This window comes from Mustela putorius, unplaced genomic scaffold (assembly GCF_011764305.1).
Source record: "Mustela putorius furo isolate JIRA1106 unplaced genomic scaffold, ASM1176430v1.1 tig00000242_pilon_pilon_pilon, whole genome shotgun sequence".
Classification (NCBI taxonomy): domain Eukaryota; kingdom Metazoa; phylum Chordata; class Mammalia; order Carnivora; family Mustelidae; genus Mustela; species Mustela putorius.
Genome location: NW_025421325.1, coordinates 13,943,696 through 13,971,437, shown reverse-complemented (window position 1 = coordinate 13,971,437; position 27,742 = coordinate 13,943,696). Strand labels below are relative to the sequence as shown.

The 27,742-nt window shown below is 36.8% G+C and overlaps 1 long non-coding RNA gene across 1 annotated transcript in view; it reads left to right on the top strand.

The window, feature by feature from the left end:
• The window catches only part of LOC106006397, a 155,801-nt gene that overhangs the window by 84,646 nt on the left and 43,413 nt on the right, over nucleotides 1-27,742 (top strand). The window contains exon 2 of the long non-coding RNA XR_001180423.2: nucleotides 10,686-10,780. This is a non-coding gene — a long non-coding RNA (uncharacterized LOC106006397). The remainder of the gene's footprint in view (nucleotides 1-10,685; nucleotides 10,781-27,742) is intronic.

Genomic DNA, 27,742 nt, shown 5'->3' with positions numbered 1-27,742 from the left:
TCATTTCATTGCAAATATTCTCTCTTCCCTTTATCATCTGTCTCCAAAGATTCAAATCAGATTTAGCACTTTATTTTATTTAGAAGAGTGAATTCCATGGGTTTCATCTCCTAAATAATGTCGAAACCAATCTGTAAAAATAGCTTTATACAAAACTAAAAAAACAAAAGTCGCTGTTTTTCAAAGTTTTATAGACAGCTTCATTTCTTTTTTTCCAAAATACTTCTATCTATGACTGCCTCGACCAGGTAGTCAGAAACTCACTACAGTGTCACAAGACTAAGAAAATACAGTCAGGACCTGTTAAGGTGAAAAAAAAATCTTGGAGGTTAACTTGTTTAACCCCGTAATTTAAAAATAAACCTTAGAGATTAACATATTTTAACCTCATAATTTTAAAAAGGAGGAAACTAACATGAAAAGATTAAATGATTTTTCTTCTCAGCTAATTAGTGGCAGAACTAGGGCAGGAACTCAGGTCTTCTACGTCCCGTCTTAGTGTCTCTGCAGGTGTACCTGCTATTTCTCATTACTTGAAAGAAAAAGGATTAAAGGAGATGAAAAGACTTGGGATAATTATAATTTAGTCTTTCATTTATATATCTTTTCTAAATACTCTTCTGGGGAGAAAGATACTAGCAATATTTTCGTGTTTGTTCACCTGAGTAAATATGTGGTATTTTGGAGAATATGTTTATTGCCAAGGTACACAGAAGGTGTTGAATATCAAGAGTTGGTTAGTTGGACTTGTGTATGACAGAGATTTGGTATATTGTAAAAGCTACAGGAGTTCTAGAAACCTTCTAAAAAATCATCACACATTAAACTATGGTTCTAAGCGCTTTCTGAAATTCTCTCCTCCCTTTATATTCCTGAGTCTGTTAATTCTTATATCTGCCCTCCTACACTTTTGCTGTATACGTTTCTCATCCAGTCTCCTAAAGGTAAGACCCCAGGAGACCCCCATAGTTTCTACACTTACCCTCAGATTGTAGGAGACCGCCTCTATGTGCTATGTGATAATTATGTGCATAAATATCACTTCCATATACCACTCCTTTCCCCTTTCTGGCAGAGGAATTGTCAATGATTCATGTTTTTCAGGGAAAATGCCAATGCCTGAGTTTGGCTTTCATTGCCCATCATCAGTTGGTTTCACCTAATGTATTGAAACTTATCTCCCACTTCAGATACTGAGATTCCTCCTTCAGCTGGACAGTCGCTCACTGTCCTTCAGGGTAAGTTTGCTTATTTCCATCTCTTTGTCGTTACACTTGAGTTTCTGCTCAATGGAGAAGCACACCTCCTCCTCCCTCTAGAGACAAAGCCAAAACATTCTCAGATTGCATAGCCTCCGTGAAGTTTTTCCAGATGAACTTTAACTGAAATGCACCCCTCCCAACAGCATTTATAATACCAGTGGAGTTAAATATATTCTACAGCCTAGAATATACGTCTATTTATCTCAACTAGAACACTTCCATCATTCCCTCTTCCCCTAATAGTACACAGTTAATTGGTTGTCATAACAATAATAGTTGGCAACTATATATTAAAAACTTAAATTCATTTACATTATCCTTATATTCATTATTTTAACTGAACCTCACAATAGCTCTATGAGATTGACAGGAAAATTATTATTATTGCACTTATTAATAAGTAAATGGAAGATTAGTTAAGTGGAATTACTAATAAATGGAAATATTATTATTCAATTTTGGCAAGTGTAACATTAAAAACAAATCCACTATCTGCTCTTCTCTACATTGCTTAGATGAAATGACATTTTGCTGTCTGGGAGTCAAGATGCTGGCTATCAGGGAAAATTTAGCATTTTGCAAAAACTCATTATCTTACATTTTTTACTTTGCCTCATTCTAGTGAAAATGTCATTATAGACTAGGGAAAACTTTAAAAATTCTTCCGCAGTTATTCTGTGATTTATCTAATCAAGGAAACAGATAAAGCAAACTTTCTTTTCACTTTTCTTGTATGTGGGGGGGGCGGCGGTGGTGGTGGTGGTGGTGGTATACATCTACTGATTGTTGCTCTGACCACCAGTGTGAAATAAATAGGAATTATTATAGAGTACTCAGAGAAATGTTACATGACATCATTACTTTATAACAAGGTGTTGAAAATTTGAAGATGACTTGGTCCCAACTTAAAGTATTTAAAGATTTTTAGAAAACTCATAACCAGCAGATTAATTTCTGAGAAGCCATTCTTGTAAAACGGCTTTTTCTTCAGTCAACATTCACTATATATTTTTCTTTTTTAAACTACAGATTTTATCAGCTCCCTAAAGCTCTGGAAAACAGGCACATTCCAATAACACATAGAGGAAACCGAAATAAGCAGATGAGACAGTTAGGGCTGTGGGCCTTCCATTTACTTGAAACCTCAAGGTGGAGGGCCATGTCAGGCCAACACTGCACTAGCCATTGGCTTCTCTAGGACTGCCATTGTCTTCACCCATTCAGTATCCACTAAATCACACAAGCACAACAACACAAGGGAAATAGCACTGAACTGGAAGTTGGGGACCAGATTCTACAGCTGGCTCTGTCCATCCTCTACTGTGTGTCCTGGAGTAAAAAGTTAGAAGATAAGACTAGATAATTCCTATCTCTTTGGCTCTAAAATTCCTTGATTTTTATGATTAGAGTTTTGCCAAGAGGCCAGGATGTGCCCCATTCGATTAGAGTCTGTGATCACCTGCCTGCCTTGCCCTTCTTTTGACATCTCAAGACTCAGCAACAGTTAATTTGGGGCCTGGCTCAATGTTATCCGTGGGCTTGCTGGGGTGCTGCGGGAATTTGTCCAGAGACCCTCTGATGGACTAAATTGCTGTAGTTACTCCATATCTCTGTTTCTTCCTACTTTGTTTGCATCAAGGGGCAGATGTTGATACAGCATGACTTTTTCTCTGTGCTCTGGATCAGACTTCTGACTGAATTGTATCTGTGAAAAAGAAGGTATGGCTGTTGGCTTCTGCAGTTACCCTAACCAGGAGGAACTTGGCATTCAAGTGTGGTATGAGGCATCTTTCCACCATTTCTTACTATGACCTCTGCACTTCTGCTCACAGCTTGTTCCTCAAACACAACAGTGCATCAGTTCAATATCCTGACATAGTTGTGTTTTTGGTATATTCCTTCAGGTGAAACTGTTTGACAAGTTCAAACTCTCCTCTCTTCTACGTTACCCTTGGTCCCAAACACATATCCATGTACACTTGTTCTTATGCATTCAAGTAAGAACATTTCTTAGGAAAGATGACCATTGTTTTCTTTCACATGAACTAGAAATATATATATGTTATAGGATTTTAAGACAATATAAAGTGAAATAATCTATAGAATGGGCATAACTATGAGCAGCTTAGCTGAGAGTTGAGGTGCTCTCATAGGCTGCCATAAGATAATTGACTGCGTACTTAAGGCAAATGTAGAACTTCAAAAATATACTCTCTCAGGAAATGACATTAGGTTTGATATTTAAGTGCCCAAAGATTTTCCTGGTTTTTTTTTTGTTGTTGTTGTTTGTTTTTTTTGTTTTTTTTTTAAGGATGGGAAATGTAGGCAAAAATGGGTTCTGAAAACAAGACAAGAAATTTGTTGAAATGAGTTCATGGAGTTTTAAACTGTGATCATTCTGTCCTCTGGTGTTTTCAAACACAACTCTTTTCCACATTCCAGAATATCTGTGGTTATGTGTATGTCCACAAGGACCAAATCACACCAATTTGAAACCTACCACCTATGTGCTTTTTGAGGAGATATAGCTTCACAAATTTAGCTTCACAGAGGGCCCACCCAAGTGGTCAAATGGTTGTAAGCATAAGTGAATGTTGCCATTAAAAAAAAAAAATCCAGGTTTGTATAAAGAATTTTAGAACCCTTTGGCCAGGTTCCTATAATCTATGTAAATCTCAAATAGGTTCCTGACTTCGCCTTTGAGCATCAGTGGTAAGTTTTGGTTTTCTGATAGTGGGGTATTAGGAGTATTTGGCTATCCTTTCTTCCCAAATCTGGAATCTTTGTCCAGCAGATGTTTTCAGTTGTGTTAATGGTGTTGAGTTGTGTGTGGGGTATGATGATGTAGAAACCCGGAGAATAGTTTGAGACCAGGCCAAAAGTTGTTGCTCGTTGCTTACTATGGGCCAAATTTGAACTCATACTTCCAAAGGTTCAAAAGCTAGTACACTAGCTTCTCTTGGAAAATACAAACTCCAGAACAATAAATCATTCTCACAAGAAAATTCGGTCATTTTGAAACATCTAATCATTCCTACAGGAGCCCACTCCCTTTTAAAAGTGGAAAGATGCTTAATGTCATCTCTCCAAAACTCAGAAAGCAAGTTCCTTTTGAAGATTGAAGAAAATATCTTCTAATGAGGAAATATCCTAAAAACACTGTTGGTATAGAATCCACAGTTGGGAGACCTGGTAACACATCCAGTATCTACAGGGAAGATGAAAAAAAAAATTGAGCCAAATAGTATTAAGTTTCTTCTGGGGTTTTTCCTCTCCTGGTGTGGATGGGAGGTTGAGGTTTTATCATAAAGGGATAAAATGGCAAGAAATCATTTACTGGCTTGCAGTCATGGAGAAAAGGCATTCACATCTGTTTCTGGTATTTGTTGAAGAATATCTCCAGTTGATAATTTGGATTGGAAGCAAATTGGTTTGTTTTCATAGGTCCTTTTCTTCCAAGCTCAGATAAAACAAACCTATCTTGTGGGTGCAATGGTTTGCATTCTGAATTCTTGGTTTACATGGCACAAAATCCCTCTATTATATTGCTAACACATTATCCATCTTGGAATGAACAAACTAGCAAAGTTTTAGCAGGATTTATATTACATAAGCTTCCATGACTGACTACACATTGTGTGTGTGTGTGTGTGTGTGTGTGTGTGAAATCAGAATTCTTATGGATTTCTAATGGAATTCTATATTTTAATTTTATATTTGCTCTAAATAACATGGACCTATAACTTCTCACTTGGAAGACTACCCTAACACTGAACATGATAAAAAATTAGAATTCAATCAAGTGATTAAGGTGACTATAAAGTCTTTTGTGATAAGTTGGGTATTCTTTTCCTTGCTTGACTTCTGTTAATTGAGGAATATGAAGGGTTTTGTTTTTTGTTTTTTAATTCAAACAGTAATGGATGAAGAGAATACCATATGCAGACAAGTTTTTAAGGTCAAGAAAAGACGAAGTTTCTCTCTTCATCAAGTTTAAAATACATTAAAGGGGGTCAAATGCAAAAGTAAATAAAGAAAAATTGAAAAAAGGTGCAATTTCAGAAACACATAAAAACACGCATACATATGCTGAATACAGTTGTGTATTATGTTTGGTGAAAGTCTAACATGACTACAGCCAAGTAGAGGCAATTAGGGAGGAGACAGGAAGTGGTAGTTTTCAAGGAGCAAGAAAAAAAGAGAAGTCTGCACAACAGAAAGAGAAGAGCAATGCCTTAGATGAAAGATGCTTAATAAGCATCTAATTAATCACAAAAGTTATTTGTTCTTGCTTTTACTTTATTTCTGCTGAGATCCAGCTGTAGGTTTTCTCCTGAATAAAGTGTAGAGGGAAAATATTTTCCAAAATTATTACAAAATTAAGTGAAACTCTCCAATATGGGTCTGGTTCCTTCCATTCAATTTTTAACAAGAGATTCAAATTGAGTCAATGACTACTCTTTTGAAGTGACAGAACTTTAAAAAAAATCTTTGCAAAGATAATTTTGGGAGAGTTATAATAAGAGGCTGAAAAATGTGAAATAGCTTCAGAAAAAAATGTTGTCTCTTTGTCTTTTCCCAAGGCACAGCAATATAAACAAGTAGCGGATTTCCTGTATGGCCTAATGAGACATAAACACAGATAGTAAAAAAAGAAATGAACACCAGAACACATTGTTTTTTCAAAAAAAAATTATGAAACTGTGACTTTCATAGATCTATTGAGACATATTTTTGGGATAACTAGACTTTCCTAGTTAAAAAGAAATGTTAAATGGCCTCAACCAGGAACAACCTGGTTTGCTGACACCATTTTGAAGTTGTTTACCATCTTGGAGCAGCTTACTGATTGAGTCTGAGCTTTCCCCAGAACCTCTCTCTTTCCTATATTCCTTATCTCAACGGGATACATTCTTTTTCCTATTGCAAGAATTCATCCTTCATGCAAAAATAAGTAACTTTTTAGAGCTCCTAAACCTTACAATCTAAAGGCCTGAACAGATGTAAAAACCAATTAAAAAATGACAATAAGTTAATTATTTTCACATAGTCTTATGGTAAAAGCCTACCTCTAGAAGAACTAATCAGTCCTATGTTTTATAAAACAAGAAACATAAAGCAAAACAAAAAGCAATAGGATAAAAATTTTGAAAAAAAAAAAAAAAAAAACAAATAAGAGCAAGAAAAGTCTAAACAGACAAAAAAGCTATCCTGTGGTTTAAAATCCAAAATCACTGGGTTGAAATAAAAGCAACTGGTGTTTAAACAAATTTTATTTGTTTCTGTTTTTCCCCACTCTCTACCCCGAGTCCATGTGAATTATTTTATTATTTAGTATACTAAAAAAAAAAAAATAGATTAATGAGTCTGGAACCTTCAATTAACTGATTATTTTTCATTTATTTTTATTTCAGAGAAAGAGATAAGTCAAAGACAACAAGCTGATGTCAGGAATTTATTAGGAAAAAAACGGAAGTTCAAAATATGCCATGAGCTTAATAAAATCGTAGCATACAAGGGCTGGGAGTAATCGCAAAATCAGACAGGCCCTAAAACGCACAGGCTTTGCAGTTGGACAAATTTGGATTAAGGGTGTTAAGGCTTTGGGGTCACGCAGATCTGAGCTTAAAACTCAGTTGCTTCACATACTGGGTATGGGAGCCTGGGCAAATTTTTTAACTTCTTTGACTGTCAGTATTTCTATCTGTAAAATGGGAATAAATAGAATTTTAGGATGTAATGATAAAGAGTTTTCAAGTGCCTGGCATGCAATATATGCAGGTGTTTTTTTTTAAAAAAATCATTTGTTCACTAAGTATATTTTGTGGAACACATAGAAGACAGTCAATAAATATGTCAAAGTTATGCAAAGTCCAGATGTAATTTTAAAAATAAAACAAATGTAATATTCTCTAACCCAATAGATTTTAAACCTATAAAGATATTATTTTAAAGCAAAAGGAATGTCTCTCAAAGTGATTTTGAAAAGTTTTCTCTAAGGCACGAGGTTTCTAAGAGAACTAAACACAACGGCTGAATCATGTTCTTACTGATAAAGTATATCATAATGAGCAACTTTGAACTTGGCTTAAGGAACTCCTGCACATTTAGAAGAGATGCATTTTTCCTCCCTGTCCGAGTTCAACTCTTTCATATTTTTATTACTTTTTTCCCTGTCAAGACCAAGCGTATATTTTAACCATGAAAAAGTATAAAACATTAGACTTGAAAATGGAGTAGAACTATCCTGAATACTGCTCAAGTTTATAAGCGGGGTCACTCAGAGAAGAATGAAGATGGGTCTTACAATGTTAAAGAAAAGGCAGTATCACCAATCAAAAATATTGGGGAAGTATTCCAGATTGTGAAATATTTATGTGTTATGACAATATATTTTGGGCACAAGACTCAATTTTTGAAAATGCACATAAAAATACATGTAAACGGAATTTTTGCTGTTCTTCTTGCTGACAGATACATTTACTGGGTTCACATAATTCAGGTGGCACTTCTTCATCTGACAAAAGATTTCCTCTAAGACTTTGTATAAAATAATTCTTCCACCATGGCAGCATCCCTAATTACGGAAATGGGATTCGCTTTGGGGGGCACTCAATACAGCAACTTTTCATTCCTAATTAGGGTAAAGGGGGAGACCTAGGTAATACCACTTTTCATAGTTCTTTTTGAGTCTTCGGCTTATAAGCAAATTAGCCTGTTGTAGAAAAATCCCCACCCTCTCATTCCTGTGGTAAAGGTAACGATGGTAATAATAATTGTGCTAAAAATGAGGAGGGGGAGAAAAAGGAAGGTGGGGAAGAGAAGGAGGAAAGAGGAAAGGGGAAACAGAAGAGGAAAAAGAGAAAGAAGAAGGAAGAAGAGAATGGGGAAGAGGTGCCCACCCTCACTTTCACCTTGAGGACAAAAATCTCAGAATTTATGCGGCACGAGAACTCCCTGAGAGCTGTCTTTCTAAAATGAAGATTTCTCGGTTCCACCCCCAGATGTTCTGATACAGCATGTCTAAAGTGGGGCCTGGGAATCTGCACTTAAAATATAAGTGCCTGGGTCTATGGACACCCTCTAGAGAAATGCGGCTCTGCAATTTTAGAAAATGAGAGAGTCCTGTCTCGAGTCTACTCCTGGAGGCAGCCGTTGACAGCTGTCTGTGCTTCTGGCTCTGCTGACGACGGCCACTTACCGCGTGACCACGGGCCACCCGCCATGCTGCGCTCCTTCTCTTCGTGGCCTTGGTGCACGTGTGCAGCTGTGCACATATTCTCTTCCTGCTCACTGTTGTGCGTTTCCCCATACCACACACCGCTAATGTGGGGGTAGGGAAGCATCCCAGACTTCAGTGAAGGGCTGAAGTCCACTAAGGGAAAAAAGACACTGGTTGTAAACACAGAGCTACGTGGTTTCTAAGCTGCCTGGTAGCTCTTTTCCAAGAGAAGAGAACACATGTCAAAATTAACCCTCTCTCAAGCATGCCCTTGTAGACAGACCGTGGTTCCCAGCGACTGTCCTTTGGACTTGCCCTAGATGTCCCTGGACCCCTCTTCTTTTTTTTTTTTTTTTTTAAAGATGTTATTTATTTATTTGACAGACAGAGATCACAAGTAGGCAGAGAGGAAGGCAGAGAGATGGGGAAGGAAGCAGGCTCCCCGCTGAGCAGAGAGCCTGATGCAGGGCTTGATCCAGAGACTTTGGGATCATGACCTGAGCTGAAGGCAGAGGCTTTAACCCACTGAGCCACCCAGGTGTGTTTCCCCCCTCCCCCGCCACTCTTTTTAAGGGCACATCCACACCTCTCCCAACAGGATATTGTTGTCTGATGACTCATTCCTCTCCCTTTATCTAGCGCTCCCACAGTACACTGTCCCCAGAAGAACATCCTTGGTTTCTGAATTTGGAGTACAACAGTTTATCCTCACTGGCAGAGTGTGGATAAGGAGGAATAGTGACTTCCTACAGCAGGCGAAAGCAAGGGCAGCTTGGACACTTCAGGTCCTGGCTCTTTAAAAATGTCCCAAAGCAGTTATAGGTGCAGCATGATGAATGTGTCTAGTCATTTCTAGTCATTTGGAGCATGCTTACACACCACAGACACCACACAGGCTCAGGCACACACAGCTCACAAAAACAAAAAACAAAAAACAAAAAAAAACACCTGAATTCACACAGACATTGCAAGCTAGACTCTAGATACATCGGAAGAAAGCGAACAAATCCCTGTGAGTAATATGACCTGCACAGATCACCACCTAGGGTAATGCCGGTCCTCTTTTTGATTAGGCTTTATGGGGGGCATGACAAGTGTATAAGAATTGGTGCTCATTCCCGAACTGTCTACTCACAGACACTAACATCCAGATACAGTGGAAACTTTCAGATTACACATCAGGACACATTTCTAGGTTTGCTGTGAGCGGAAGAGATGCGATGTGACCTTCCTGTAGAGAGCAGTTCCTCAGGGTTTGAAGTCTGGTTTAGCTTATAGTTCCAGTTTTAGTTACTAAAGCTTTACATGCCTTCAGTGTTTTTGACTTATTATTTATAATATTATATATTATATACTATTATTTTAATATTATTTTGACATTAACATACAGCAAAATTGACCTTTATTTTTGGTTTTAATTTCTATGGATTTTAACACATGGATGGATTGTGTAAATATCAACAAAACAGGATCCAGAGAAGGTCCATGACCCCCAAATCCTCATCATGCTACGTTTTTGTAGTCACACCCTCCTCCTCACCCAACCCCTGACTGCCACTGATCTATTCTCTGTCATGTAATTTTGTCCCTTTGAGAGTGTCACACAAATGGAATTATGTAGTATGTACTCCTCTGGGACAGGTTCTTTCACTCAGAAGTTGCTTTGAGAGTCACTCAGGTTTTTGCTTGTATCACTGATTTGCTTTTTTATTGCTGAATAGTCTTCTATTGTCTGGACAAACCACTTATGAAGGACATTTGAGTCATTTCCACATTTTAGCTATTATGAATAGAGCTGCCATAAATATCCATGTATAGGTTTTTGTTTGAATACAAATTGTCATTTCTTTTAAGTAAATATGCAGGAGTTGGGTTGCAGAATGACATGAGAAATGTATGTTTAAATTTATGAGAAACTGCCAAATTGTCTTCCAAAATGGCTATATGTTATACTTTCCCACCAGCATTGTCTGAGAGTTCCATACTCCCCTTGTGAGCTCTAGGTACCATCAGTATTTTTCCTTTTAGCACCTCTAATAGGTATATTAGAGGTATCTAACCTATCTAGTAATATAGCTAGGGATATATTAGTGCTATTTCACCGTCATTTTAATTTGCACCACTTCCATAGAGGCTACAGATATCATTCTTTTCTTCTTTTGAATATAGCTTTCTTTGAACTCTTGCATTGTCCACTTTAGGAACACCACTCAAGGATGAGTGAGGTGCTGGGCATAGAGGAATGAATTAGGGGATGAAGCAGAGTTCCCGCTCCCAGGAAACTCACAATATGGTGGTAAGTACAAATCCTGATCATGATACCATAGATATATACACAATGTAAATTAAGAACAAAATTATGAAAAGATGACTAAATAATTATAAGATTTTTCCTAAAGATTTAAAAAAATATTGATGCTTCTCTCTGCTGTCTATTAACACACATATGTATAATTATTGTTGTTTACAGATAGTAAAGAAAGAAGGAGTTATGAGGGTAAGGGGAAACAGAAGGGGAGAAAGGGTGAGAGAGAGAGAGAGAGAGAGCTTGCAAAGGTTTAAAAAGTACTTGAATAATAACAATGGAATCGTATGGGAAATAACTGTAGAAAAGGAGAAGGGGAAGAAAGGGAAAATCTCAAGCTATGACCTGTTGTTGTCATAATTTCCTCTCCTTACTCCATTTCTCAGTGTGTGACTTCTGTCCTGTAGCATTCCTCTCCCCCATCAGAATATCTAACCTGACTCTTTACCGCCCTGCTCCACGTAGAGCTCTAAGACTGATCATGACATAACGGAAGTGGTGGATAGGATTTGGGAATTGATGGAGACAAGAAAGGAAAACAAAGAGAAGGGAAAGCTACTTCTTTTATAAACTCCTGGAATTCCTTTCAAAGTATGTGTATTTCATCTGCCGATAAATCCTCCTCCAGATCAAAATTGTTCAACGGGTAGTTAATTTTGGAGGGAATGACACCCTCTTCCAATTCCATACCATGCTGCTGTTTGACACATTTGGCAAAATCTCATGCCAAGGAATCTCCTGATCTCTCCTGCCCATCAGCATTTGAACAATATCCATCCTGTTATCTCAGGGCTCTTTGTATTCTCAGCTTTCACTTAAGCCACAGTCTAGGAAAGAATGCTTTGTTAATGTGTTCCAGAAACTATTCTGCCTAAGGTCACCAATGATCTCTCTTAATATCAGAATCATTTTATGTTATTTTTTCCAGCCCTACTTTATTATTTTTTTTAAACTAGAGTATAGTTTATCTACAGTATAGTGTATAGAACTGAGGCGTTGGATCAAATTTGACACATACAAAGGTAACCTATATCCTATCAAGACCAATGATAGAATGGTTCTATCATTTCAGAAAGTTCCATTGTGCCTCTCTCAATCTCCCTTGCAGAAGCAACCATGGTTCTGGTTTTTATCATCATCAATTGTTCTCTATTACCTATTTTAGAACTTCATGTAAACAGAATCATACACCACGTATACTTTTTGTGCCTGGCTTCTTTTACTCAGTATTTTGTGTTTTGAGATTTAATATTTATTGAATACTCAGTAGTTCATTCTTTTTGTTGCTAAGTAATAGGCCATAATATGAACATTCCACAGTTTATTAATTCTCCTGTTGATAGACACCTGGGCATGCAGTTTTTCAGTTATGAATAAAGCAGGTATGAAATTTATTTAGAAGGTTTCTGTGAACATATGTTTTCATTTTTCTTTCTTTTTTAAAAAGACTTTTTGTTTATTTGAGAGAGAATGAGAGCACAAGCCAGGGGTAGAGACAAAGGGAGAGGGGGAAGCAGGCTCCTCATTCAGCAGGAGCCCAGTGTGGGGCTGGATCCGAGGACCCCGAGCTCATGTCAGGAGCTGAAGGTAGATGATTGACTGAGCCACCCAAGCATCCCTTCATTTTTCTTGATAAACAAATAGGAGTGGAATGTTGGGTCATAGGATAGAGATATGTTTCACTGCTCAAGAAACTGGCAAACAGTTTTACAAAGCAGTTTTAATATGTTACCCCCAAACCAGCAATATATAAGAGTTCCAGATGGTCTGCATATTCAGTAAAATTTAGTATTGCCCGTCTTTCTCAACTTGTTATAACTTGATGTAAAATGCTATCTTGTCATTTGAATTTAGTTTTCTGACAAGTAATGATGTAGATTCCATTTTCATAAACTTATTAGGTATTTGTGTACTTTTTTTTGTCAGTGTTTCTCTTTTGCTCTTTTTTTCTTTTATAAAAAGACTTTATTAGGGATGAAGGGAAATGGCAGATATACAGACTCCCAGTTATGGAATGAATAAGTTATGGGAATAAAAGGCACAATATAAATAATAAGGGCAATGATATTGTAACAGTGTTGTATGATGACAGATGTTAGCTACACCTGTGGTAAGTGTAGCATAATGTTTAAACTTGTAGAACCATGATGTTGTATGCCTGAAAGTAATGTAATGTTGTGTGTCAACTATACTCAAATAAAAAAAATAAATAAATACATAAATAAAAAAAAAATTTTCCCATTTTTTAAAAAAATGGCTTTTTTGTTTTTTGTTTTTTTGTTTATGTTTTGCTTTTTATTGTCAAGTTTAGTTCTTTATATATTCTGGCTGCAGGTCTTCTGTCAGATACATGCTGCAAATATTTTCTCCCACTCCATGGTATTTGTGGTTTCTTCTAATAACCAAAAGCTTTAAATTTTGATGAACTTAAATTTAACAATTATATCTTATATATTTAGTATTTTCTATATTCTTTTTAAGAAATTTTCAGATTCCCAAGACCGTGAAAGTAATATCTTATATATGTAATGCTTTCTGTATTCTTTTTAAGAAATTTTCACTGATTCCCAAGGCCGTTACAGTTCTAGCTCTTACATTTAAGTATGTGATCCTTTTAGAATTAATTTTATGTATGGTATGAGGAAAAGGATTAAGTTACCTTTCCACGTAAATATTTAGGTATTTCAGTACCATTTATTGAAATTTGCCTTTTTTTCATTGACTTGCTTTGGTAGCCTTGTAAAAATAATTTCACCTAAAACTTGTTAGATACTTTTCTCTGTTCTCTATTCTCTTCTATTAGTCTACTTGTCTGTCTGTTCACCAATAACACAGTGTCTTGATTACTGCAGCTTTATCCTAGGTTTTGAAACCATGCAGTATAGGTCTTCTGACTATTCTTTTTCAATGTTGTTTGTAAATTCTAGTTCCTTTGCATCTCTATATTAGTTTGAAGTTTTCACTTTCTTTTAAAAAAAAAAGGCTACTTCAATTTTTATGGGGATTGCATTAGATCTATAGAACAATTTAGGGAAAATTGATCTGAACATATTGACTCTTCCATTCCATGAACATGGTATATGTATGTTATGGATTAAATTGTGTTCCAAAACAAGATGTGTTAACTCCTAATTCCAGTACCTTAGAATATAAACTTATTTGGAAATAGGGTCATTGTAGGTGTAAATACTTAAGATGAGATCACACTGGAATAGAGAGAGCCCTTAATCCAAGCTATAACTGATGTCCTTGTGAGAAGAGGAAATAGACACCTGGGGCTCTGTGTGATGACAGATAAAAATTAAAGCACTGCAGTTGCAAGTCATAGAATGTCAATGATTTTTGGCCAACCATCAGAAGTTAGGAAGAGACAAGAAAAGATTCTCCCCTCCAGATTTCAAGGGAGGCATGGCCCTGCAGTCACTTTGATTATGGACTTCAGGCCTCCAGAGCCATGAGACAGTAAATTAGTTTAAACATTCCCAAAATGTTTATCTTTTTCTGTTATTTTCTACTCCCTTTTTCAAACCTTGTTGATTTTCCCTTTTTATGCTATCAATTCTTATTTAGAAAATACTTAGCTCAAATAATTTATTTGATTAACATTGCTTCTTGATTTATTTTTCTTCTTCAACTCGATATTCTAGTTGGCAATTTGTTATTCATATATATCCATGATGCTATTCATCTGGTCTATCATGTTTTTAAATTACAAATTTAGCAATTACATTTTTTATTTTTGTGACTGCTAATTCTTCTTTCTTGGATCAAGGTAATATCTACCTTTTCCTACCCCCAAATATTACCTATATTTATTTAAAGTCCAATTTTGGACCCTCCATTAACTGAGGTGTAAATTCTCCTGCTTGTTTCTTTCTTTGATGGTATTGATCATAAATGATATACCACATACACATTAAAAATGGCTTTCTCCCTGAAATCAGTGAAAAGCATATGTTTATTCTTGACTTCTCAACTTTGTGACTGAAATTTTCTACTACACGGTCAGCTCCCTCTCCTTAACCAGCCTGTCTAGGAGTAGTAAAAGAAACTACTTGCCAGAGTTTGGTTCTTTGCTATTTTTTAATAAAAGAGAGGAACTGATGAGAGATATGCTGCATAATGAAGAGCCTTTGCAGGTGTTTTTCTGTGCTAAACTGAAGCTGTTCCTTCATAGTGTTATCAGCCTCCAGGTCACTGCTCTGCAACTTGCCTTATGCACCTTGACCACTGGAAGGTAGATATTCCCATTGCAGCTTCTCAGTCTACAGGGTTGTCAGTACATTTAGGGGCAAAATGGCTTGGCTCATACCGTGGTGGTTCTCCAATTCATTCTTTTAAAATTGTTCTTCAGCCTCTTTTTCTCTCTTCTTCTGTCATGCTCAGGTCAAATTTCCCTTGATGTTGCCATTCTATAGCAGGGACTTGGTCTATAGTCTTCTAAATCATCATTCCCAGTTCTCTAAGATTTATCTCTCTTGCTCTCTCTCTCTCTCTCTCTCTTTTTTTTTTTTGACTATGTAATCACTTGAGAAATGTTCTCTATCATATCTTGAGTTTTGTATAAGGAGGGAGACAGTAGTGTATTCTATCATCTAGAAACTAAAAGACTACTTCTGAATTCTCTGAATTTTACCCAAGTCAGAGACTTAGAGGTCATCCAAAAAAAAAAAAACAAACAAAAAAAAACCCACCTCAAAGGCCTTTATATTTTGTGACAAAAAATTTAACAAACAATAATTTTATTCCATGCCCACTTCTAAGATATGAATATAAATTGATTGAAATACAATATAACTTGGAGAAAATCAGGATATTATAATAAATGTTTGGCATATAAAAATCGCTTTATATTTATTTTTGTACATACAAATATTATATTCCATGTTAATGAACATGAATTAATCATTTTTTTCTAAGAGATAATGCATAAAAGCATTTTATAAAATAAAAATGCTGAATGGAAAGATTTTTTATATTAATGGTAATTTAAGATCTTATTTTCATAAAAAATAAATTTCACAAAATTTTGAAAGGCTTAACTACAGACATTTTTGAAAGTTCTTGCTTCATCTAAACTGATTGGTACCCAATCTACTTTCAGAATTTTCCTATTGTTTTCTTTTCTGCCTTCTACTCAACATGCTCCTATTATTTGATCTTTTAATTCTTTTCTTTCTGCTAGGTCAGCTTGCCATTTTGGTAACAGCATTATTCAATTTTATTTTTCTGAAGATCTTACTATATTACATCATCATAGTAATCATCATAGTCAATACTCATTGAACACTTACTGCACAGGCTAACAGTAAGAATTATGATAATAACAGCACATTTTTTTACAGAATGTTTACTATGTAATAGCTACTGTACTAAGCACTTCTCATGTAACATCTGATTGAATTCTTACAAAGATAGAAACTAAGGCTAGAAGGTTTATATTGACTTGCCTAAATAAGAATGGCAGAAGAGGATTTGAACCCGAATCTTTTTTACTTCATCACCTTGCACATAGTCGATGATTATTTGGTTTCTTTTTATTTTTTTAAAGATTTTTTTATTTATTTGACAGAGATCACAAGTAGGCAGAGAAGCAGGCAGAGAGACAGGAAGGGAAGCAGGCTCCCCACTGAGCAGAAAGCCCAACATGGGCCTCCATCCCAGGACCCTGAGACCATGACCCGAGCTGAAGGCAGAGGCTTTAACCCACTGAGCCACCCAGGTGCCCCTGGTTTCTTTTTATTTCTCATCATTTTTCTTTCTTTATCATCTAAGTTCCATTTTTATTCTAAACATCTGTTATCATGTTAATGTAAGTTTCAGTTGTGTGTTTTCTTCCTGGCAAATTTAATTCCAAAAAGCAGAGCTTAATCTCACAAAATTTCAAATTAAACACTTTTGCTAACAATCATGCTAATAGAAGTTTAAGTTACGCCCTTGATTTTCTTTCTAACTCTTTAAATGATAAATAAGTAAATAAATTTAAATAAGATTTAACTATGTAGGATAAAATTATACATCTGTGAGAAAACTTATGGGTAGCTCTTAAGGGACAAAATTCTTGGTTGACATAATATTTATATTGTTTCCAATGCATTTTCATTTATATTCTTTCTCTGAAACTAAATTATGTAATACTCAGAGGGGTTAAATAACCTGTCTAGGAGCACAGAGTAGGAAGCAATAGACCCTGTGAGTGGACCACAGATCTTCCTACTTTCTTCCCAGTTCTGAATGCTTTTCTATGCACATTATCACTGTGCCCTGTGGGCTCGCTCCAAAGGCTCGTGCTGATCTCTCTTCTCTGAACCATTTCAGAGCACTTTGATGTAAGAAATTGTTTTACTCATGCCATTATTCATATCCATCCTCTTTTTGCTAAAAAATGGATAGGCCGTTTTGTGCTATTAGTAGTTCCAAAGAGTTTATAGGGTCAACAAGTGTGTCCAATATATATGTTCTCTTGGCCATCATTTGCTACGTTGAGGTCCTGTTGGGTGATGTCTGTGTTCTCAATTTATCACAGGCTCTTGGAGATCTTACATTGCTCTCTATACTTCCTCCACAGAAGGCTTAGGTGACATTAGAAGGGAGGTGACCCAGGAGAGTTACAAACTTATCACCCTAATTAAAGAGTGGTTATCAAACATATGGTGTTTTTCAACATAAATAAATCTAGAAGATACTTACTGACTTGCATTTATTTGCCCTTGTATATCTTGGGTGGATTTGTCTGCGATAGATAATGAAGAAAAATATATGACAACAGTAAGACACTGACTTTATTCCTGCCCCCCCATTTTAACATAGTAATAATCATGACCTCTTCTCATTAATATTCCTACAAACTTCAAACATACACTAAGATTTTGTTCCACTTCATCAGTGTTTCTACACATGGAATGGTCTTTGAAGTTAGTTGAAACCCTCCATATTGAAGTGAGGTGAGGGTACACAGTGGGGTCCACCACAGAACTTGTGATTACTTCCATCACAGGACCAGATATATTCTAATCACTGTCCAGAGAATTCTACATGCAGGAGAGGCCTGAAGGGCAATATATTATAGACACAACTGGATGCAGTGGGTAAGTACAATGATCCAAATATGAAAAACAGACTTTTTTGTTTCTCTGATAAGTGTAATATCACTAAATAGTTGACCTGGATGTAGAAAGAAATCGGAGGAATCATATTCATATTTAAGCTAACAAATAGATGATACATATTAGAGCAGTGGTTTATAGTTCTAAATTATCGATCATCCCATCTATCCATGTCTAAACTAAATATCCATACAACTAAATATTATGACACATCCTTTGAGGAAATATTATAGCCTCTGACTACTAGGATATCTTCCTAATTAAATCTTTTGCTCTGCTTATTGGTCAGTAGTTTGTTACGTGGACTAAGTTGTTTGGTTCTAAAACAAGAAGTTTTCTTCCAGCTTGGGAAATTCATTTATTAATTCTTCAACAATAATTTATTAAGCATATAATATGTTTTGAACATGGCATTAGTCGCTTGGTATTCAATAGGAACAAAGTAGAAATGGAGCTTGTAGTCTGTCTCCTTGAATGAAGTCAATTAATGGCTATATTTTGGTTCAGAAGTTATGTTGTGGCAATTTTTAGTGATAAAAATGTGTTATCTAACACTTGAATTTTTAAGATCCAATTTATTATTTTTATTATTATTCATTTCTAGTTCACCTTATGGCAAAGAATCTTCCTCACATTATCTCATTTAATTCATTGAACAATACTCAGTCAAATCCTACACTCACAGGTACCGGATAGGTAAGGGAAATCCCAGTAGAAATTTTACCTTTGAATGTTTCCTTGTTGATATCCTGTTTCCTTGCTCTTCATCTTACTCTGAAATCTCTGTGAATTTGAGGCCAGGATGGTTCTGTTGTGTATCTCTCATGTACCGGGGCTTAATAAATATCTACTGGATAAGTGAATCATTAGGACAAAGAGACTAATAAAATATTTTTGTGTCTTGTTTCGGTTTAAAAGATTGCACAGGGGAATGAAAGATACACCATGAAGAATATGGCCAGTGGTATTTTAACAGCATAGTGTGGTGGCAGACTGTAGATACACTTGTGAAGAATGGAGCATCATGTCGAAAGTCATTTAGTCTCTATGTTGTACACCTGAAACTAATGTAACATTATTTGTCAACCATACTTCAATTAAAAAAAAATTATGAAGCATGGGAACTGTTAGAGTCATCGAGTGCATGCCAAGTGCCATGGCACATACTTGTGTATATCATCTAATTCAATCATTACAACAGCTGAAAGAGTAGTTATTTTTGTCCCTATTTTACACACAGGGAAACAGATTGGGATAGATCACACAGCTAGAAAATATTAGAACCATTCTTCCCTTTGAGGTCTGTGTGTGTACTGAGACCATGCTGACCCTCGTGCAGTCCAGTCTCTCACACATTGTTTGATCAAGAGGTACCTGATAATTATGTTGATTTAAAAATTTAAAACATCAGTGGGGCACCTGGGTGACTCAGTTGGTTAAGCATCTGCCTTCAGCTCAGGTCATGATCTCTGGGTGCTAGGATTGAGCCCCGCCTAGAGTCTGCTCTTCCCTCTCCTTCTGTCCCTCCCCCCTACCTCCCACTCATGCTCCTGATCTTTCTCTCTCTCAAATAAATAAATAAAATCTTAAAAAGAAAAAAGCCTTCAAGTTTTGAAACTGGTCAAGATAATTTAGGAGGTATAATCACTACACTTCCAACCAACCCAGTGAACTAAGGTTTGCCTAATTTTCTTTCAACTATCATAATCTCTCACAGTACACCCAGCATCCTCCTTCACTTGGTAGTCAGGGAAACAACCCCAAGTTCTAGAGAAACAGTCCCATTTTGTGTCTATTGTCCTGGTAAGATTATAAATAGCACCCTCTTTCACTCTCAAAAGTGTTGTATTTAATTTTTTAATATATTTTTTATTTTTTTAAGTAAGAGACACCATACCCAGTGCAGAGCCAAACTCAGGACTTGAACTCACAACTGTGAGATCAAAAATTGAGCCGAGATCAAGATTCAGATGCTCAACTGACTGAGCCATTCAAGTGCCCCAAAGTGTTGCATTTTATTTCCCAGAGTCCATAGTCTCTCATGGTTCATCTACCACTCCGATCCACACCCCCTTCATTTTTCCCTTCCTTCTCCTAATGTACATAACATAATAAATAAATAAATAAATAAATAAGTGTGTGAGTGGGAGAGGTGTTGCATTTTAGATGTGTATCTCACCTTTCATGGTCTCTTGAACTCTACCTTCTCAGGATCCTCTGTGGTTGCATTGCTTGGGGCCCAAACTATGATATCACTTGCCAGCAACTTTGTCTTGCATCATGCTCTTTATCAAAGCTACTTGCCCCAGAAAAGCACTTCCCTCAGGCCTTCCTCTCTATTGCCAGCTATTCTCTATTACCATGCTCTGCTTAGCTTAAAGTTCCACCCTTCTCAGAGGACACCAGTATAACATAAATAGAGCTTCTTAGATACACAGATATATGTTTTTTAAAAACCCAAAGTAAGTCAGCCCTTCTAATTACACTATGCTATAGTGGCTGCCTTAATTAATCTACTTTAACATGAAAGCTGCTTTGAACTTGTCTCCAATGTTCAGCAATTCTGGGTTTTCTGCACCTAATACTAAAGCTTCATAAGCAGTTTTCTCTTAGGGAAAAGAGTTATATTTTCTCTCTACCAATATGATCACTTACTTTGGAGCTCCTTTCATTTTAGGCTTTCTATAATCTTATAAATGCCATAAGCAAAAAATGCCTTGGTAAACCCAGCTTAGGGTGAAGTGTTACCCCAGTTCTAGAAGAATGAGTCAGATCAGCATGTCTCATTTGTGCCTCTTTCCCACTGATGCTATATTGTACTCTTTTCGTCCAGAGTTCAGTTCAATTTTAAATGACTCAAATGAACAATCCTTCACAAGTTCTTGTGACATAGCAACTCATATTTCCATAAATCTACTATTATTTTATTCAGTGTTTTCCAGAAAATCTAAGTAAGACAGTTAATTTGTTAGAATCTTACAAATGTTTTGTCAAAATTAAAATGTCTTTTTTAAAAAGATTTTTTATTTATTTGGCAAAGAGAGACACACAGAGAGAGGGAACACAAACAGGTCTCCTGCCAAACAGGGAGCCTGATGCGGGGCTCGATCTCATGACTCTAGGATGATGACCTGAGCCAAAGGGAGATGCCTAGTGACAAAGCCACCCAGGTGCCCACCTTTATTATTTTTAAGAGAAAATTATGCAAAATGGAGTTCATTATTGTATGCAATAAAACTGTAATGAGTTTATACTTTGAAAAAATTAATATTTAAAATATAACCAAAATTCTCTGTTAATTCAAAGGACATATTGTTTTCCTTATTGGGACTCTTACAGTTATCATGATAAATAATGATGCAAAGAATTCTTTTTATCATAAATTGTATTTTCTCTTCCTTTCCCCAAGATAAATATGAGGATTTTTAAAATTAAATTAACACCTTTTAACTGAAGTCACTTTTCAAAATGGATTTTAAAATCTCTTCCTTTAAAAAATAAAAATCCATCTATTCTTTAAAAAAAAAAAAGGCAGAAGTTATCTATTCAGGTTTCTCTGCTCCAAAAAGATGGTTCAGAGACAAGAGGGACACTTGGGACACAAGAGGGACACACAGGAGAGAGAGGAGTTGGTACCGTTTAAAAAAGTAGCATTAAGTCTAACATCTGGGCCTGCATCCTATCTTACAAATTCAGAAGTGTGCCCCTTACTGTATGCTAATTGTAAAACAATAATAATAATATAGTCCAGGTCAAGAGTTTTCCAACATCACCAGAATCACCCAGGAACTTGTTAGAAATGCCAATTAGTAGGTCCTACCCTTGACCAACTAAAACAGAAACTCTAAGAGTGGGGCTTAGCAACACATGCTGTAACAACCCCCCAGGGGATTCTTACATACCTCAAGTCTGAGGATTGTTGTTCCAGAATAAAGCTTCCAAAGTAGATGCGGTAGACAGACAAGAATGTAAAAATCACTGCTATTCTCAAAGAACTTACCATCTGGTTGAAAAAAAAATGCCAACTGGGTGGAAAGATCATTCATGATTCCAACACAGCTAAATACTATCTCTCAGTCTGTGCAGACCAGAGATAAAGATCTGGCTGGCTGGGTGATGGGAAAGTTGAGATTTGACATGGGTTTTTGTGGCTGAGACTACTAGCTGTTCACAAAAACCCTGTTTCCTTTCTTCCTTGGCACATAGCAGGGCCATATTCCCACTTTCCTTTACTGTTACTGTAGCCAAAAGATCAATTTTTCTCAGTATAACATGAGAAGACGTGATATGTGCTGCCTTTGAGCCACAGCTTTTCAGAAGTGTTGTTTTCCGTCCATGAGCTCACTCTCTTTCTTTCTGTAGGCTGCAAACAAGTGCAAATGTTAAGACTCTAGAAATGGTGGATTCACACATGGAAGAGATCAGGTTTCTTGACTTATTACATCTTTGTATGATTAAGTGCATAAGAAGTAAACCTCTAAGGAATTTAAGCAATTATATTTTTTGAGTCTATTTAATACAGAAGCTTAGTCTACCCTAATAGGTAGGATTATAGTACAATACTGGAAGTGAAAAAAATTGTTCTTCCACTGAGAGAGAAAATACTAGTAAAATTGTGGAGGTATTACCAGGGATGGCAAATAGTTAGGAGTAACTATAGCATCAGTAGGGCCTATGTGACAAAATTACTGGTTTTAGAGGATGGAACTGGGAAGATTGAGCAGATCGTGGAATGCTATATAAATTAAGATGCTTTGGTTGCAAGTGACAGAGAACTGATATTGGATTTTTTTAAAAGACAGTTTATTATCAAGGAATATATCAAGGAATTCTGAGGAATCAAGCAAACTCTGAGTATATTTACTAAGGAATATATCAAGGAATTCTGAGGAATCAAGCAAACTCTAAGTATATTTACTAAGCCTTCGTGTAACGGAGTCTCTTATCTCTTTCTTCGTCCATGTGTTGACTTCACCCTCAGGTTTGAAATGAGAGGGCTGTAGTAGTTCAGAGTAAGATATCCAGATCTAACAGCATCCAGGGGCCAAAAAGATCATTTCTTCCTTATCCAGTGTTTTGAGTGAGGGAAATTCTCCTAGAATCATGTTCCCACATATGTAGACTTCTCCTAGTGTCTCATTAGGATGTCCTGCCGTATAATATCGGCAAGAGGAAAGGAGAGGTCACCTAAAAAGCTGCTGCTCAACAACAGAGGTTTGATTAATTGGTCTGGCTTTAGCATTGGTCTCCCTAAGATATTGTAATGTGCCTCCAGAAATGAGAAATGCTAACTTAGATGGATAGAGTTGGAATAGGTGTTGGGAAGTAAATGGCAGAGAACACTACAAATTCCTTATTTTAGTTTGAATCTTTACCTTAATTTCTAGGCTAAGGGAAGCCATGACTGGGGCTGTGTAATCAAAAGGTAACTCTGTGAGCTCTGGGCCTCATCACCTAGCAGTGAGCCTGTCCAAGCCCTCAGGAGATATTCAATCAACATCCACTGGATGAATGATATTCAATCAACATCCACTGGATGGAAGATGATGGAGACAAGGACACTGGTTGGAAGGTTCAGCCCTTGTATCCACAGAGCATGTGAAACAGACAAATGAAAGATACCCCAGATCTTCTGTTTTTATGTCCATTATAAGCAAACCTATGACTGTTCTGGAAATCTGGATACATAATCAGATATTTCATTTTAAGATAATTATTTTATGTCCTTAAATGCAGATTTGGGGTCTTTTTAAGCTACAGGCCTGTCTCGTTTTATTGAGCTTTGCATATATTTCATATTTGACAAATCAAAGTTTTGTGGCACTTTGTGTTAAGTGAGACAATCAGTGTTGTTTTTTCCAATGACATCTGCTTACTTCATGTCTCTGTGTCACATTTCAGTAATTCTTGAAATATTTGAAACATTTTCATTATTATTATACTTGTTAGGGTTATCTTTGATCAATGATCTTTACTGTGACTATTTTAATTGTTTTGGGGTGCCATGACTCACATTAATATAAGGCAGTGAACTTATTCAATAAATGTGTGTGTGTATTCTGACTGCTCCAGTGAACAGCCATTCCTCCATTTTTCTCCCTCTCGTCAGGCCTTCCTGTTCCCTGAGACATAACAGTCTTGAAGTTAGGCCAGTTAATAACCATATAATGGCCTATACTTGTTCAAGTAAGAGGAATAGTTGCATAGCCCTCACTTCGAATCAAAAACTAGAAATGATTACACTTAGTGAGAAAGACAAAACAAAGTCAAGATAGGCCAAAATTTGAGCTTATTATGTCAAACAACCAAATTGAGAGTGCAAAAAAAAAGTTCTTGAAGGACATAAAAAGTGCTACTCTAGTGAATGCGAATGCCAGGAAAGTGAAACTGCCTTATTGCTGATACGGAGCGAGTTGGAGTGGTCTGGATAGAAGGTCAAACCAGCCACACCACTCCCTTGAGCCAATGCCTGATCCAGAGCAAGGCCCTAACACTCCTCAGTTTTGTGAGGGCTGAGAGAGGTGAGGAAGCTGCAGAAGAAAAGTCTGGAGCTAGCAGAGGTTGGTTCATGAGGTTTAAGGAAAGAAACTGTTTCCAAAACATCAAAGTGCAAGGTGAAGCAGCAGGTGCAGATGTAGAAGCGACAGCAAGTTCTCTTGAAGATCCAGCTAGGATAATTAATGAAGGTACTAACTAAACAACGAATTTTCAGTGTAGACAAAACAGCCTTATATTGGAGGTAAATGCCATCTAGGACCTTCCAGCTAGATAGGAGAAATCAATGCCTGGCTTTAAAGCTTCAAAGTTCAAAGACAGCCTGACTTTCTTGTTAAGGGTTAATGTAGATAGTGACTTTTGGGTGAAGCCAGTGCTCACCTACCATTCTGAAAATCCTAGGGCCCTTAAAAATTATGTTAACTCTACTCTCCTTGTGCTTTATCAATGGAACAACAAAGCCTGGATAACAGTGCATCTGTTTATAACATAATTTACTGAATATTATAAGCCAACTGTTGAGACCTACTGCTCAGAAAAAGGATTCCTTTCAAAATATGACTGCTCATTGACAGTGCATCTGGTCACTCAAGAGCTCTGATGGGCATGGGCAGCAAGGTGAAAAATATTTTCATGCCTGCTAACACAGCATCCATTGTGCAGTTCAGTTCATGGATCAAGGAATCATTTTGACTTCAGGTCTTATTATTTAAGAAATACATTTCAAGGGCACCAGGGTGGCTCATTGGGTTAAGCCTCTGCCTTCGGCCCAGGTCATGATCTCAGAGCCCTGGGATCAAGCCCTGCATCAGGCTCTCTGCTCAGCGGGGAGCCAGGTTCCCCTCTGTCTCTCTGCCTGCCTCTCTGCCTACTTGTGATCTCTCTCTCTCTCTCTCAAATAAATAAAATCTTAAAAAGAAAGAAAGAAAGAAAGAAATACAGTTCATAAAGCTGTACCTGCCATACGTAGTGATTTTTTTGATAGATCTGGGCTAAGTAGATTGAAACCCTTCTGGAAAGGATTCACCATTCTAGAAGCCATTAAGAACATTCATGAGAAAAGATCAAAATATCAATTTTAAAGGCAGTTTGGAAGAATCTGATTCCAACCTCATCCATGATTTTGAGGAGTTCCAGACTTCAGAAGAGGGAGTAATCACAGATATGGTGGGAACAGCAGGAGAACTAGAATAAGAAGTGGAGATTGAATCTGTGATTGACTTGCTGCAATCTCATGATAAAATGTGAATGAATGAGGAGTTACTTCTGATGGATGCAAAGAAAGTGATTTCTTGAGATGGATTCTACTTCTGGTGAAGATGATGTGAATATTGTTGAGATGACAATAAAGGATTTAGAATATTCCATAAGCTTATCGGATACAGCAGCAATAGGTTTTGCGAGGATTAAAGAAGTTTCTACTGTGGGAAAAACGTTGTCCATCATTATCACATGCTACAGTGATATCATTCATGCAAGGGAAGAGTTAATCAATGCAGCAAGTTTTGTTGTTGTCTTAAGACATTGTCACAGCCACCCTGACCTTCAGCAGCCTCCACCCTGATCATTCAGCAGCTGTCAGCATTGAGGTAAGACTTTCCACCAGCAAGATTATACTCACTGAAAGCTCAGATGACAGTTCAAAGTTTTGAGCAATAAAGTATTTTTAAACCAAGGTATATACTTTCTTTTTCTTTTAGGATGTAATGCTACCGTACCCTTAATAGACTATAGCGTAAATTTAACTTTTATATGTGCTGGGAAACCAAAAAATTCATTTGACTCACTTTTTTTTGCAATATCCACTTTATTGTGGTGGTCTAGAACCAAATTCACAATATGTCTGAGGCCTGCCTGTAGTTCTGTTCTCAGGGCCGAATGTTCCTCAGAGTTCCTTGGATTACACTGTGGAACCATCTTCTGAAACACTGGTTCTCACTCCAGGATGACTTCTTCCCCATCCCCAGCGCATCCTTGGCAATGTCTGGGGACAGTTTATGCTGTCTCAACTGGGAGAGTGCTATTAGCATCTAGCAGGAAGAGGCCAGGGATGCTGCTAAACATTTTACAGGGCACAGGAGTCACAAAACATTTTAGAGGGCACAGGAGTCACAAAAAAATTATCTGGCCCCAAATGTCAATAGTGTTGTGGTTGAGAAACCCTGCTCTAGGATGTTAATCAAGTACATTTTTGCAAACACCCTATCAAGGATGCTGCAGTTGTTTTGAAATATCCTAGGACTTCAGGAATTCTTAAAGAGAAGTTAATATTGGTAAAGACTCAGAGACCAGATCTTGACTATTTTTGGTAGATCTAGCCTTTGTGAAACGTTCAAACAAACTGTTCCAAGCTTTGAAGACCCGAGACAAGGAAACTGTGAGGCTCCCTTCGCTAGCTGGCAGCCCTGTTGATGAGGTTGTATGCAAGCAATGCCAGCCAGATGATTTTACCCTAATCAGGATTTGTATGAACATGACATTTTGTTTATTCTGTTGCCTTTTTGTTCTTCTGATTCATAAACAGCAATAGCAGAGCAGAACAATTATGCCTTCTTGTTGCAGACACAGATGTGTAGATGCGTGGAGGCTTTCCGTGAAGCCAGTGATGCCAAAACAATTCATATTATACTTCATCTACTTCCCCATAAGATTTCAGACAACAAAAGTGTGCAAAACACTGTAACTCTCTATATTTATATTCAAGTGCGCTTGGGAGTGGCCTCATGGCATTCTGTGTAGGCACACACTTTCGACACTTGTGTTAAAATCATCAAAACTCCACAGGCTCAGATCAAACTTTCTTGATTCAACTCCAGTGGAAAATGTCCCATCATAGTAAAACATAAGTTCAAAGTCTTGATCTAAAAACTTGTGTCCAGTTCTCCCTTCTCTGAAACTAGGAAGAAGGGTAGCACTTTGAACACTTAACTAGCTGAAAATAGGAAGTGAAAAGGCTAAACAATGCAATATTGTGCAGATGCATTTCAACCTATTATGTAAGGTGTCAGCAAGCTTTTGGCAAAGGGCCAGATGGCAAATATCAGGCTTTGTGGGCCCTATAGTTTCTTTTGCAAATGCTCTTATAGCGTGAAAATGGTCCTAGATAATATGTAAATAAAGGAATGCACATGTGCTCGTGACTTATTTGTGGACTCTGAAATTTGAATTACATAAAATTTTCATATGTCATAAAATATTCTTTTTTCCTTTTTTCAACCTTTTTAAAAATAGAAAAACCATTCTCAGCTCATGGGCCTCAGAACAGGCAATGGGTTGGAACTGGCCCACAAGCCACAGTTTACTCACCCCTGATCTAAGGGACATGCCTGTGTATAAAGAAAAACAGAGAACC